Below are 12,451 nucleotides of genomic sequence, written 5' to 3' on the forward strand. Positions count from 1 at the left end.
AAAAATTAAAAAAAAAAAAAAGAAAAGAAGACCTGGAGAGCATGATGATCTGTTAGAGCAACAATCAGAGAAGCTTCTCCTTCTTCATCTTCAACAAATATGGATGTTAAATTTTAATTAGTTACCTACTGGGGCACTGGAGTGGCTCAGTTGGTTAAGTGCCTGACTCCTGATTTCAGCTCAGGTCATGATCTCACGGTTCATGGGTTTGAGCCCCACTTTGCGCTCCATGTGCAAAGCGTAGAATCCTCTTGGGATTCTCTCTCTCTCTGCCTCTCACTGCTTGGCTGTGCATGCATGAGCACTCTCTCTTTCTCAAAGTAAATAAACTTCAAAAAAAGTTACCTACCGAGAGCATGAGCCATTGACAAGTTACTTAATTTTGTTAATTACATCATTAATTACACATTAATCTAAGATGATAAGGAAGATTTTACCTTCAGATTAATAAGTCTATATAAATGTAACACCTAGCACATGCTAATTGGTTAATAAATGTTAATTATCTTTCCTTCATTGTTTTCGTTCAATCAGAAGATAAGTTGTCATCTAATAGCATCTCCAATTTTCCCATTTCTAAAAAGGAAAGGTAAAGCTGAATTCAGGATTAAATGGAGTTAATGCAAAAATAACATATTATAATATTAAGCTATTATTCAACTAGGATCTCATGTAAATAGATTCTGTGTCAAACACATTTGTTCATAAAGCATAGATAGCCATTTTAGCATATCCTACCACACTTAGCATCACTCCCAACCAGGAACTGTGTCACATGCTTGCATGGACAAGGGCCACATACTTGGTTTAATGCTTTGCTGCTGATGTCTTGAAATTTTCTGAGAATTTTTGAACAAGGGGCCCCATTTACATGTTTGCATCAGGCCCTACAAATGATGTAGCTGGTCCCACTCCCACCTACCATAATATAGATAAGTGGTACTTTCTTCCTTCCTCTTCCAGCATGAAATTAAAATTAATGAAATCAAAACCCAGCAAATGCTATTTTTTACAAATAGAATTTGAGAATTCCAGAAAATCACAAACTCCTAAATGTTCATTAAAGTTACATACATTTGTCAGATTTTTTTTTTAAACTGGTCTGTGTCCCCAGGCCAAGGGGTCTTCTCCAAAAATCTAGGCTTCCAGGTGAATTTGGTTTTTGACTGAAAATTTTACCACTAGCATTGTCAGAATTCAAATTCTAAGTATCTCCTCTGTGCCTTATACTATCTCGAACACCTCAAAGTCAGGTGTTATTTTTGGTCCATATATTAAAAAAGGGGGGGAGTGAGAAATACTCTCCATTTTTTGCCTGTATTGTTATTATTTTTCTTCTACCTGAAACATCCTCAACTTTTTCACAGTTTTCTCAAAATTTTTTCATGCTCCTCCTAGTGGCTCTTTAATAAAGAATCTACAATTGGTTGGGTTAGGAGGTCTTTCATTCATTTACAATATTTTTACTCAATTATTATTACAATAGTTTTACTAAATCACTATACTTTGCCTAGCATTCTTCTTGGTGCAGTGGATGTAATGGTGAAGAAGCTACAAAATCCTTTCCTTGTGGGAGCTTAAATTCCAGTGTTCATATCTATCTTTTAGGTAACTGACACATAATATCAGAAATACAAGAACAAAAATAATCCTTGTAGATAGCTTACTTTTCTTTCTAAATACAATAAACATTTTCAGTTTCCATGAACAAAAATTTTGAGGGTTTTTTTTTTTTTTGATCTGGAAGGAAATTCTGATGTCACCAATTTTAGGAATGATAGGGTTTGGGGATAAAACATTCCTTTACAATTGAATACCCTTTTAATGTGAATCTACTCATTTATTTAAAGTATTTATTGTACAGCTTCCAGAGCCCAAGAAAGGTACTAAATGTCTACTGAAATTACAACTGAAAAGAATCCTACTGGGGAATATAGCTGTGATTTAATCAGATATCAGCTGAAGTTACACAGTCTTAACAAGATTTAATGAAATTTATTTGTGCTTTATAGCACAAATACTATATGAGCAAACACTCCAAATACTATATGAGCAGCCTCTTCCTTAAGTTCGTGTTCCCATTTCTGCTTCCAACCTCTTTCTGCTAAGTTGTATATTTCCCTTTACAACGGTTTTCCCTTAGCCTCTTGCTAATCCAGTTGTAAAATACAGCTCTCATCAGTGGATGCCCATATAGTAGAAATTTGCAAACAACAAAGCCTTTTGCACTGTACAACTTACAAGTGCAAATTAAAAATATTATTATTATTATTATTATTGTTAGGAAAACTTTGTTCTTTATCAAGAATTGTTCTATATCAAATTACTTGGTCACTCTACAAATCAAACCTTTTTCCTAAATCAAATTTCCTCCTAAAGTCTAGCTCCAGACCATGGTTCTTACACTACTTTCATTTTTATATTTTCCCCCTCTTTTGGTGTCTAATCCAGACCTCAAATTCCTACTCCTTTCCTACTCTACTCCTTCATTTCTTATCAATGTAATTTATCTGATTTCTACTTTTGTTGTCTTACACTCACCTAAATCAAACCACTTTTTAACAAAAAGATCAGTTTTACTTCTAAGAGTTAATCTGCCATAAGAAGTTAAAATAACACTTTGAAAAAGCTCTGTAAGTAACTGGGTGATTTAATATAGAAAATAACGTACAAAGGCAGAGAAGTTCAGGGCGCTATGGGTATCTTCATGAGAAGCATTTTGGGGGGAGTTACCATGGGCTGGCTTCCCAGTTGAGGTGGCAGTGAGGATGAGAAAAAAATGAAACTATTATGTTACACATAGATTAAGGAAAGGAAAGCATGAAACATCCAAGACAAAAGATGAGAAGGTATACTTGGAGAAATGACAGGAAGTCAATAGCCCTTGAATGTGGAGTCAGAGGAGACGGATGCAGAAAGGAGGCAAAGGTAGAGCAAGGACACGATCCCCAGGATTACTAGAAAGTTTGTGCTTTTTCCTAAAAATGAAAATGCTGGAAGAAATTTAGGCAAAGTGGTAACAATCTATTTTCTACCACAGATATTATACTATGGCTACAATATAAAAAAAAAAAGATTGGAGGAAACAAATGTGAAAATTCCGAAAGGAGGCATGAAGTATTGTGGAAATCCAGATGATGAATGACTATGGTTTGAAGCAGGGTAACAGCATGGGAAATGAAACAGGAAGAGGTATGAGAGGACGCGCCATGCGCCAGCCAATGTTAACAAAAGTTCACTGAATTTTGAAATTCACTGCACATGAGAGAAATTTGTTGATTTCTGCTTTTGACACTAAAGGCAAAGTCTGTCTGGTTAAACCATTGGTTATTTAAAAGTTTTTTGTCGCCCAGCCCTAAGATTTGATCTACACTTTGAAAATGACAGAAAAGATCCCTTTCACAATTTTTATTTCGATTTCCTTAAACAAAATACTAATCAAGAAAAACGAGTGAGTTAAATATTTTTTCCCTCAAGAGAAATGATAGGATAAGGGATGGACAGATTAGGTATGAATTTAAGACTTGTTTCTTTTATATTTTCAGAGAATGCCATATAGTCTCAGGTTTGGGAAGGGCTTTAAAGCACATCCTTTTCATTTCCATATTTAATAAGAGGATTCCTTTTAAAAGCTTCTCTTCTAAGGATCACAGAACCTGGTGCTCCTCAAATTTCAAAGTGTACACGAATGATCTGGGGATCTTGTTGAAATGCAGATTCCAATTCCATAGTTCTGGGGAGGAGCATTTTTAATAAGTTTTAATATAAAATTTTGCATTTTAATATTTTTTCCAGTTGTTGCTGATATTCTTGTTTGTAAGCTATCTTTGAGTACCAAGGATCTAAGTTATACTTGAAAACAAGGGCACCTGGGTGGCTCTGTCAGTTAAGCATCTGACATTGGCTCAGGTCATGATCTCAGAGTTCATGGGTTCTAGCCCTGCATTGGACTCTGTGCTGACAGCTCAGAGCGTGGAGCCTGCTTTGGATTCTCTGTCCCCATCTCTCTTTGCCCCTCTCCCACTCTTGCACTGTGTGTGTGTGTGTGTGTGTGTGTGTGTCTCTCTCTCTCTCAAAAATAATGAACATTAAATTTTTTTTTAGCTTATACTTGAAAATAATTCTTAGTTAAATCCAATTCATTGCTAATCCCAACATTTTGGCAATGTAAGAGAGCCGTGTTCGGTCTAGAATTTAGGTTAAATAAAAAGACTTGTCTTCATCTTTCATTGTATATACATTGCTGGACTACTCAGAGAGCCCACATAATAAGCTCAAGTTTCCCTGCAAAGTGAAGGGTAGATGGTACCTTCTCCTTCTGTAAAACTCATCAAATTAATTTAGGGTAACTGACTGATCTCCATAACTCTCAATCCGTCTTAGTGAATTAACATCAAAATAAAGATCATTTACTTTAGTTTAAAAGTGACTGTGTGGGCACCTGGGTGGCTCAGTCAGTTAAGTGTCTGACTCTTGATTTTGGCTCAGGTCATGATCTCACAGTTTGTGGGAGGGAGCCCCTGTATCAGGCTCTCTATATATCATAATATATATTAATATGCTATTATTTTAATAATAAATAAATATTTTTTAGAAAGTGACAGTGCAATATGTCTGTATCTACAAGCAAGTTCTTTTGCTTTTCTTTTGCTTTCTTTTCATATTTTACAACTGATAAAATCACAGATGTTTACAATAGCATTAACTTCACATTCAGAAGAACGGCTTCTATTGTCGAAGTTAGAAATTTAGGATGAAGGTCAAACCACAGTGTATGAATTCTGTAATTCACTCACAGAATCACTAATGAATCTGAATACTTTAACTTTGAATATAACTTGCATTTGAGAAGCTTCAATGGTTTCTTACTTATTTCATGTCTGGTATTCTTTTGAAAAAATAAAAAAGAAACCACAAGACAAATATTACTCTTTAAACTTATTGCTAGCCATCATTTCAAAATAAAATATTTGATGTAGCAATAATATGTGAATGATTACAAGTGATGAGGTCATAAATATAAATGATCTGGAAGAGTTCCACATAACGTAAAGTCCATTTGGGAAGAGTGAGAAAATTATTAGCCATGTCATTTGAGAAATATTCATGCAATCAGGTTGATTTTTCGTGTATTTGTTTTACATTTAAAATTTACTAACTGACCATTTATAAACTTTGTAACATTTTTCTCTGTTGTTCATGCTTCCTATTTAGCTATGCAACAGAATCGAAGATACATGAATGAACATAATATTTTTTAAAAATTATTTGTCCATCAGCAAAGAGGATTCTAGTTTCTCTATTATTATGAAATTACTGGCTTAGATACAAGTAATACATGATGGCTTTACTAGGTCAGAACATGACAGTTTAGATTTCCCAGCTCACAGAATTAAGCAAATTGGCATTTTTTTGCTTGGACAAAATAGCTTTAAAGAAAACACTAATAAAAACAAAATAGAAAAAGTGAGTGCTTTTATCACCGCCTTTACATTTTTAAGACTCGTCTAAAATTTCTTGTTGCCATTACATAAACATTATCCAAAAAATGTCTTTATTATAATATATATGTTAAATATAAATATTATCTTGTTAAATTTGACGTTTAATTTCCAAGTAATCAATTTACTAACATTAATTACTGACATCAATTTAGTAAGCAGAGGCCTATGAACTCACCTGAAGTAGCTAAATCCACTTACACAACTACAATCCATGTAAAAGCCAACATTCTCACCCACCATGATGTTTTATTACACAAATTTTCAGTGACAAGAAAACCTCATCTTTTACAATAAAGGAATTTTATTTTCTAATTTAATAGCTCAATGAGGTAATGACTAGAATTATTATTTTATTTTTTTAAATTTTTTAAATGTTTACTTATTTTTGAGACAGAGAGAAACACAGCATGAGTGGGGGAGGGGCAGAGAGAGAGGGAGACCCAGAATCCGAAGCAGGCTCCAGTCTCCGAGCTGTCAACACAGAGCCCGGTGCGGGGCCTGAACCCACCAACCCTGAGATCACGATCTGAGATTCTCAGACTCCCAACCGACTGAGCCACCCAGGCGCCCCCTGGAATTATTATTTTAAAGAGGAAAATCACTGGCCCTCCTTAGTCTACAGCTCTCTTACCTAGACCTTGAAACATGGGAATACTGATTCCAGATGGCCTTCTACTGAAAACAAAACAGAACAAAATCAGGTGCTTGCTCTGTTAGGGAAAAATCTGTTATATGATGGCCAGCAGGACTGATAAGGGAATTTGAGTCCCTGACTATAGACCTCCCTTCTGGGTTCTTGTTCCCACCCTGCTTGCCTCAGGCACCAAATTACTACCAATGAGGAATGCAGAAGTAAGAGACTATAAATTGTCCCCTCTGTTGATGCTCTGGGCTCAGACCTTTGGAGAACTATCTTCTCTTAGCCCACTGGAGTAAAATAAACCTCCTGCCTTCCAAGACCTCCGAGTGCCGCTTGGTTCTTCTGCTGAGAGATCCAGACCAGTTTCTGTAACAGCTCCAGCGGAATATACAATTTTAAGAAAATTTTCCTTGGTATATAATGACATGTTAATTCTTTTTAATGTTTATTTATTTGTTTTGAGAGAGATTGAGAGCATGAGTGGGGAGGGGCAGAGAGAGAGAGAGAGAGAGAGAGAGAGAGAGAGTCCCAAGCAGGCTCTGTGCTGTTAGTGCAGAGCCCCATGTGGGGCTCTATCTCACGAACCATGGGATGACCTGAGCAGAAATCAGGAGTAGGAGGCTTAACCAACTGATCCACCCAGGTACCCCCAAATATTAATTTTTAAATGATCCGTGTTTACCTTTTTTTCACTTTGGAACTCAATTTATAAAAAATACCTCAAAAAAAAAAAACACTTTTGGAGAGGCTGAGTGGCTTGGTCGGTTGGGCAAGGCTCACGTCAGACTCTGGCTCAGGTCATGATCTCACAGTTCGTGAGTTTGAGCCCCATGTCGGGCTCTGTGCTGACAGCTCCAAGCCTGCAGCCTGCTTCAGATTCTGTGTCTTCCTCTCTCTCTGCCCCTCTCCTGCTATCTCCCCCTCTTTCTCAAAATTAAATAAAGATTTTTAAAAAGTCCTTTCATGAACTTACAAAATTATCCAGACTATTTCACACTGCCCAAGTTTATGTTAGAATTGTTTAATTATTTTGTCTTGATGCTGATATTGTCCTATGACGTAATTGTAGCATTATTAACATTTGCCTCAAATAAAAATGAATCCAGGCTTAGATATAAGGAAAGACTTTACTTAAAAAGACTAATACAATAGGGGAAATGTTTAGAGCTCAGAAATCTGCCAAGTATATGAAAATTAGACAGAAAAAGGCTTTTCTTTCACAGAGAGGTAAGCAGAGATTAGCAGAAACTTTCCAGGGGAAGCTGGGCAAGGGGGATAAACAGCATAAACAGCTATTTTACTAACTCCATGTTAGGTGCCACCTAACAGGAAATGTGTCTGCAGAGTCGCTTGACTGGGGGATTGGTGATGAAAAGTACATATTCTGCATCTTAGTTCTTGCCCAAAGCTGGGGACAAGCCATAGCTCATGGGCCTGTGGGGAAGACAGAAACCCAAATAAAGTTTGGCCAAGACTGGGGCGCCTGGGTGGCGCAGTCGGTTAAGCGTCCGACTTCAGCCAGGTCACGATCTCGCGGTCCGTGAGTTCGAGCCCCGCGTCGGGCTCTGGGCTGATGGCTCAGAGCCTGGAGCCTGTTTCCGATTCTGTGTCTCCCTCTCTCTCTCTGCCCCTCTCCCGTTCATGCTCTGTCTCTCTCTGTCCCAAAAATAAATAAACGTTGAAAAAAAAAATTAAAAAAAAAAAAAAAGTTTGGCCAAGACAAAGCAGAGGGTAAGAAATGAGTAATTGTGAATACTTAGTCAGGAGCTATTAGAATATACTGTTCGTTGAGGGGGCAGGGTTGTGCATTAATTGGTGGCCCAGTATTTCACTATGCTGGTGGTATAACGTTGTGGTATTGTTGCAGGATTTTTTACCTCAATACGTAGGGTTCACCGTCTCCTGCTTTGAAGAATGAAGAGGTAGACACTGAATAAAAGGAGCATCAGGCAGAAGTTTATTAGAATGTAAGATCAGAAAATGAGAATAGCTTTGATGAGGGAACATGAGGCAGGCTGAGGGGCAAAGCAAAAGCTAGCACCCCCTTGCCCCCCACAACCCAGGTGGGATCTGTGTGATATTCCTTGGATACTCCCAGCTACCTAAGAACAAAGGATAAGGGTTTAAGTGCATGCCAAGGTATTGTGGGAACCTAAGGGGAATGAAAAATTAAATTGCCTTACTGCCTACAGCTCATTGACATCTAGGAGCTCAGCTGCCTTGATGATGACACTTTGCTAGGGGCAAAGAGAACCTTGGTTTAGCACTGTCCCAATCCAAGGACCCTGTAAATCTACTTCCTTTATCTCAACTGCCCCAGGATATACGCTGGCAATCATGCTCCATGTTTATGCCCCTCCCCATATGCATCTGAAGGGTCTCAGGACAGAGGTTTTATTAAATGGTAATAAGTGGTATTTCCCTAGCAACAGCTAGCCCTCAAGGTTCTGGAAACCTTGCTTCCAAAATTCCTTAGAGACTTACTCTATTCCTGACCCCCTCCCAACCTGAGGGTATATAATGAGTTACCCTTGACGACCCCAGTGCAGCTCTTCCTCCCCATGGGTCCTGTCCCCATGCTTTAATAATATCACCTTTTTTGCCCCAAAGATGTCTTCAAGAATTCTTTCTTGGCCATTGGCTCTGGACCCCACGAACCCCACAATCACCCCAAATGGTCATCAGTATGAAAGCTATCTTTATAGAGAGGGAGTATTTGAAAGTGAATGTCCCCAACTATAGGTCCTCAACTATATTCTATAGGGTTTTGGTTGGCTCCTTTCCTTTCTCCCCTGTTTCTTCTCAGATCCTCCCCTTATTGGCTTGACAACTCTAGGTTCTGGGTTGTCCATTCCTGATTTGCTCAATTCCATTGTGTGAGGAGTCAGACTATGGTCGTACAGTCTCTCTTATAACACAAGTTTTATGGTTTACTTATTTTAGTTAGGTATTTTCCTTATCAAATTTCTCAGGGGAGCCTAAGGGGGAGTAGGGGGTGTCTGTTACATTCTTAAGAGGAACCTTACACTTGAGGTAGTTTGGGCATGGAATATCTCATCCATTTTGGCTCTTCCTCAGTGGTATCCTTTATAATAAACCATCAAATATAAGTGTTGTCCTCAGTTCTGCGAACAATTCTAGCAAATATTAAATCTGAGGAGGGAGTTGTGAGAACCTCAAGATTTACAGCCTGTTGGGCAGAAGTTCGCATGGCTTGGGACATGAGATTGGTACCTAATGGGGGGTAGTCTTGTGGGACTGAGCCCCTTTAACCTGTGTGATCTCCAGGTAAACTGTCAGAATTGAACAGAATTGTTAGAAGACCCTCTTCATGTCAGAGAATCAGAGAGATAGCTGGTGTGAGAAACAAAATCTTTCAAGAATATAAGATCCAAGATTCAGTCTGTATTAAAGTTAGACAGTTTAGCCTTTTTTTTTCCCATTTATAAGCATATCATAAATCCTGAACCATTACTGAAATTCTACTGGTCATAAGAGGGATTGAATGAAACAGTGTTTAAAACTATTAAAAGATATTTTTACCACTGAGAAAAATAACTTTAAGCACAAGTTTTACTGATGGGCCAGTGGTGCTACATTTGCATATGAAGGACAACATATTATTTTCACCTTTCAAGTACTTGGAGACTATTATCATATCTTTAGACAACTGATGCTTAACTAAACAATGCATTTTCAGTCCCTGCAATCTTTCTTCATAACTCAGTGAGTTGATTCCATTAATTATTTCTGCTCTTCTCAGAACTCTTTCCAAATCCCCGTGTGTGTCCGATATTAAGGTAAATAAAGCAGAAAGAAACAAATCTGGTGTCCTCAGAGTCACAAACTCCACATAATAGATTAATTCTTATCCTTGACTTAGGAAGTCACACTGGTCCATCGGTGGCAATGAGCAGCTTTATGGTTTTCAAGTGCTGTGCAGCCCAGCTTTTGGTAGGTGTGGGGTGAAAAGTCTCCTTTCCTGTGGATGGGCTCAGCTCCACTATCAGAAAAATCCAAATCCTCACCTTTGGTGACACATGGAAGGATTCATTGCTTCAGATCAGTCTTCCCCGCCCCCCCTCCCCCGGCCAAGTTTATTTATTATTTTGAAAGGATGAGAGAGAGAAAGCACTAGTGGGGGAGGGCAGAGAGAGAGGGAGAGAGAAAGAATCCCAAGCAGGAGCCTGTCAGCCTGGAGCCTGATGTGGGGCTCGAACCCAGGAAGTACAAGATCATGACCTGAGCCGAACCCAAGAGTCTGACACTTAACCGATTGAGCCACCCAGGCACCCCTTCGAATCAGTCTTTTTTTCTTTTAATTTTATTTTTTATTTCTTTAAATTTACATCCAAATTAGTTAGCATATAGTGCAACAGTGATTTCAGGAGTAGATTCCTTAGTACCCCTTACCCATTTAGCCCATCCAACCCCTCCTTTAACCCTCAGTTTGTTCTCCATATTTATGAGACTCTTCTGTTTTGTCCCCCTCCCTGTTTTTATATTATTTGTGTTTCCCTTCCTTTATGTTCATCTGTTTTGTTTCTTAAAGTCCTCATATGAGTGAAGTCATATGATTTTTGTCTTTCTCTGACTGACTAATTTCACTTAGCATAATACCCTCCAGCTCCATGCACGTAGTTGCAAATGGCAAGATTTCATTCTTTTTGAAATCAGTCTTAATAAAGACAGTCTTATTGTCAATACCCCAAAACAAATTACCCCAACTTCTCTTTTGATGACTATTTTCTCCCTTTTTCTAATCTCAAGAACTAGGTTATAACCCTGCCCTATTTAATTCTATGGCTGGACCTCAAGCCCTTATATTTATGCTTCTATTCTTCAGTATCAAGCCTTTTTTTCTCAAACATGGGACATCTGTATTACAAAATATTTGGGGGGCTCAGTCGGTTGAGCGTCAGACTTCAGCTCAGGTCGTGATCACATGGTCCGTGGGTTCGAGCCCTGCGTCGGGCTCTGTGCTGACAGCTCAGAGACTGGAGCCTGCTTTGGATTCTGTGTCTCCCTCTCTCTCTGCCCCTCCCCTGCTCATACTCTGTCTCTCTCTGTCTCAAAAATAAATAAAAACATTAAAAAAAATATTTGGGACACAAATCAGTCCCGAGGAAGTGCAAAAAGATCGAGATCACACCGTTCATATTTTCAGACCACAACGCTATGAAACTCGAAATCAAACACAAGAAAAAATTTGGAAAGGTAACAAATACTTGGAGACTGAAGAACATCCTACTAAAGATTGAATGGGCTAACCAAGCAGTTAAAGAGGAAATTAAAAAGTATATGGAAGTCAATGATAATGATAACACCACAAACCAAAACCTCTGGGATGCTGCAAAGGCGGTCCTAAGGGGAAAATATATAGCAATCCTGGGCATCCTAAAGAAGGAAGAAAGATCTCAGATACACAACCTAAACTTATACCTTAAGGAGCTAGAAAAAGAACAGCAAATAAAACCCAAAACCAGCAGAAGACAGGAAATAACAAAGATTAGAGCAGAAATAAATGCTATTGAAAGCAAAACAAAACACACACACACACACACACACACACAAAACAAAACCAAAAAAAAAAAAACACACAAAAAAATAGTAGAACAGATCAATGAAACCAGAAGCTGGTTCTTTGAAAGAATTAACAAAATTGATAAACCACTAGCCAGTTTGATCAAAAAGAAAAAGGAAAGGACCCAAATAAATAAAATCAAGAATGAAAGAGGACAGATCACAACCAACACAGCAGAAATAAAAACAATAATAAGAGAAGATTATGAGCAATTATATGCCAATAAAATGGGCAATCTGGAAGAAATGGACAAATTTCCTAGAAACATATACACTACCAAAACTGAAACAGGAAGAAAGGAAGAGTTAACACCTATTCTCTTGAAGGTGTTCCAGAAAATAGAAATGGAAGGAAAATTTCCAAACTCTTTCTATGAAGCCAGCATTACCTTGATTCCAAAACCAGAGACCACACTAAAATGGAGAATTATAGACCAATTTCCCTGATGAACATGGATGCAAAAATCCTCAACAAGATATTAGCCAACCAGCTTCAACAATACATTAAAAAAATTATTCACCATGACCAAGTGGGATTTATACCTGGGATGCAGGGCTGGTTCAATATCCACAAAACAATTAACGTGATTCATCACACCAATAAAAGAAAGGACAAAAACAATATGATCCTCTCAATAGATGCAGAAAGCATTTGACAAAATACAGCATCCTTGCTTGATAAAAACACTCAAGAAAGTAGGGATAGAAGGAGCATACCTTGAGA

The sequence above is a fragment of the Prionailurus bengalensis genome, chromosome C2 (assembly GCF_016509475.1).
Source record: "Prionailurus bengalensis isolate Pbe53 chromosome C2, Fcat_Pben_1.1_paternal_pri, whole genome shotgun sequence".
NCBI lineage: Eukaryota > Metazoa > Chordata > Mammalia > Carnivora > Felidae > Prionailurus > Prionailurus bengalensis.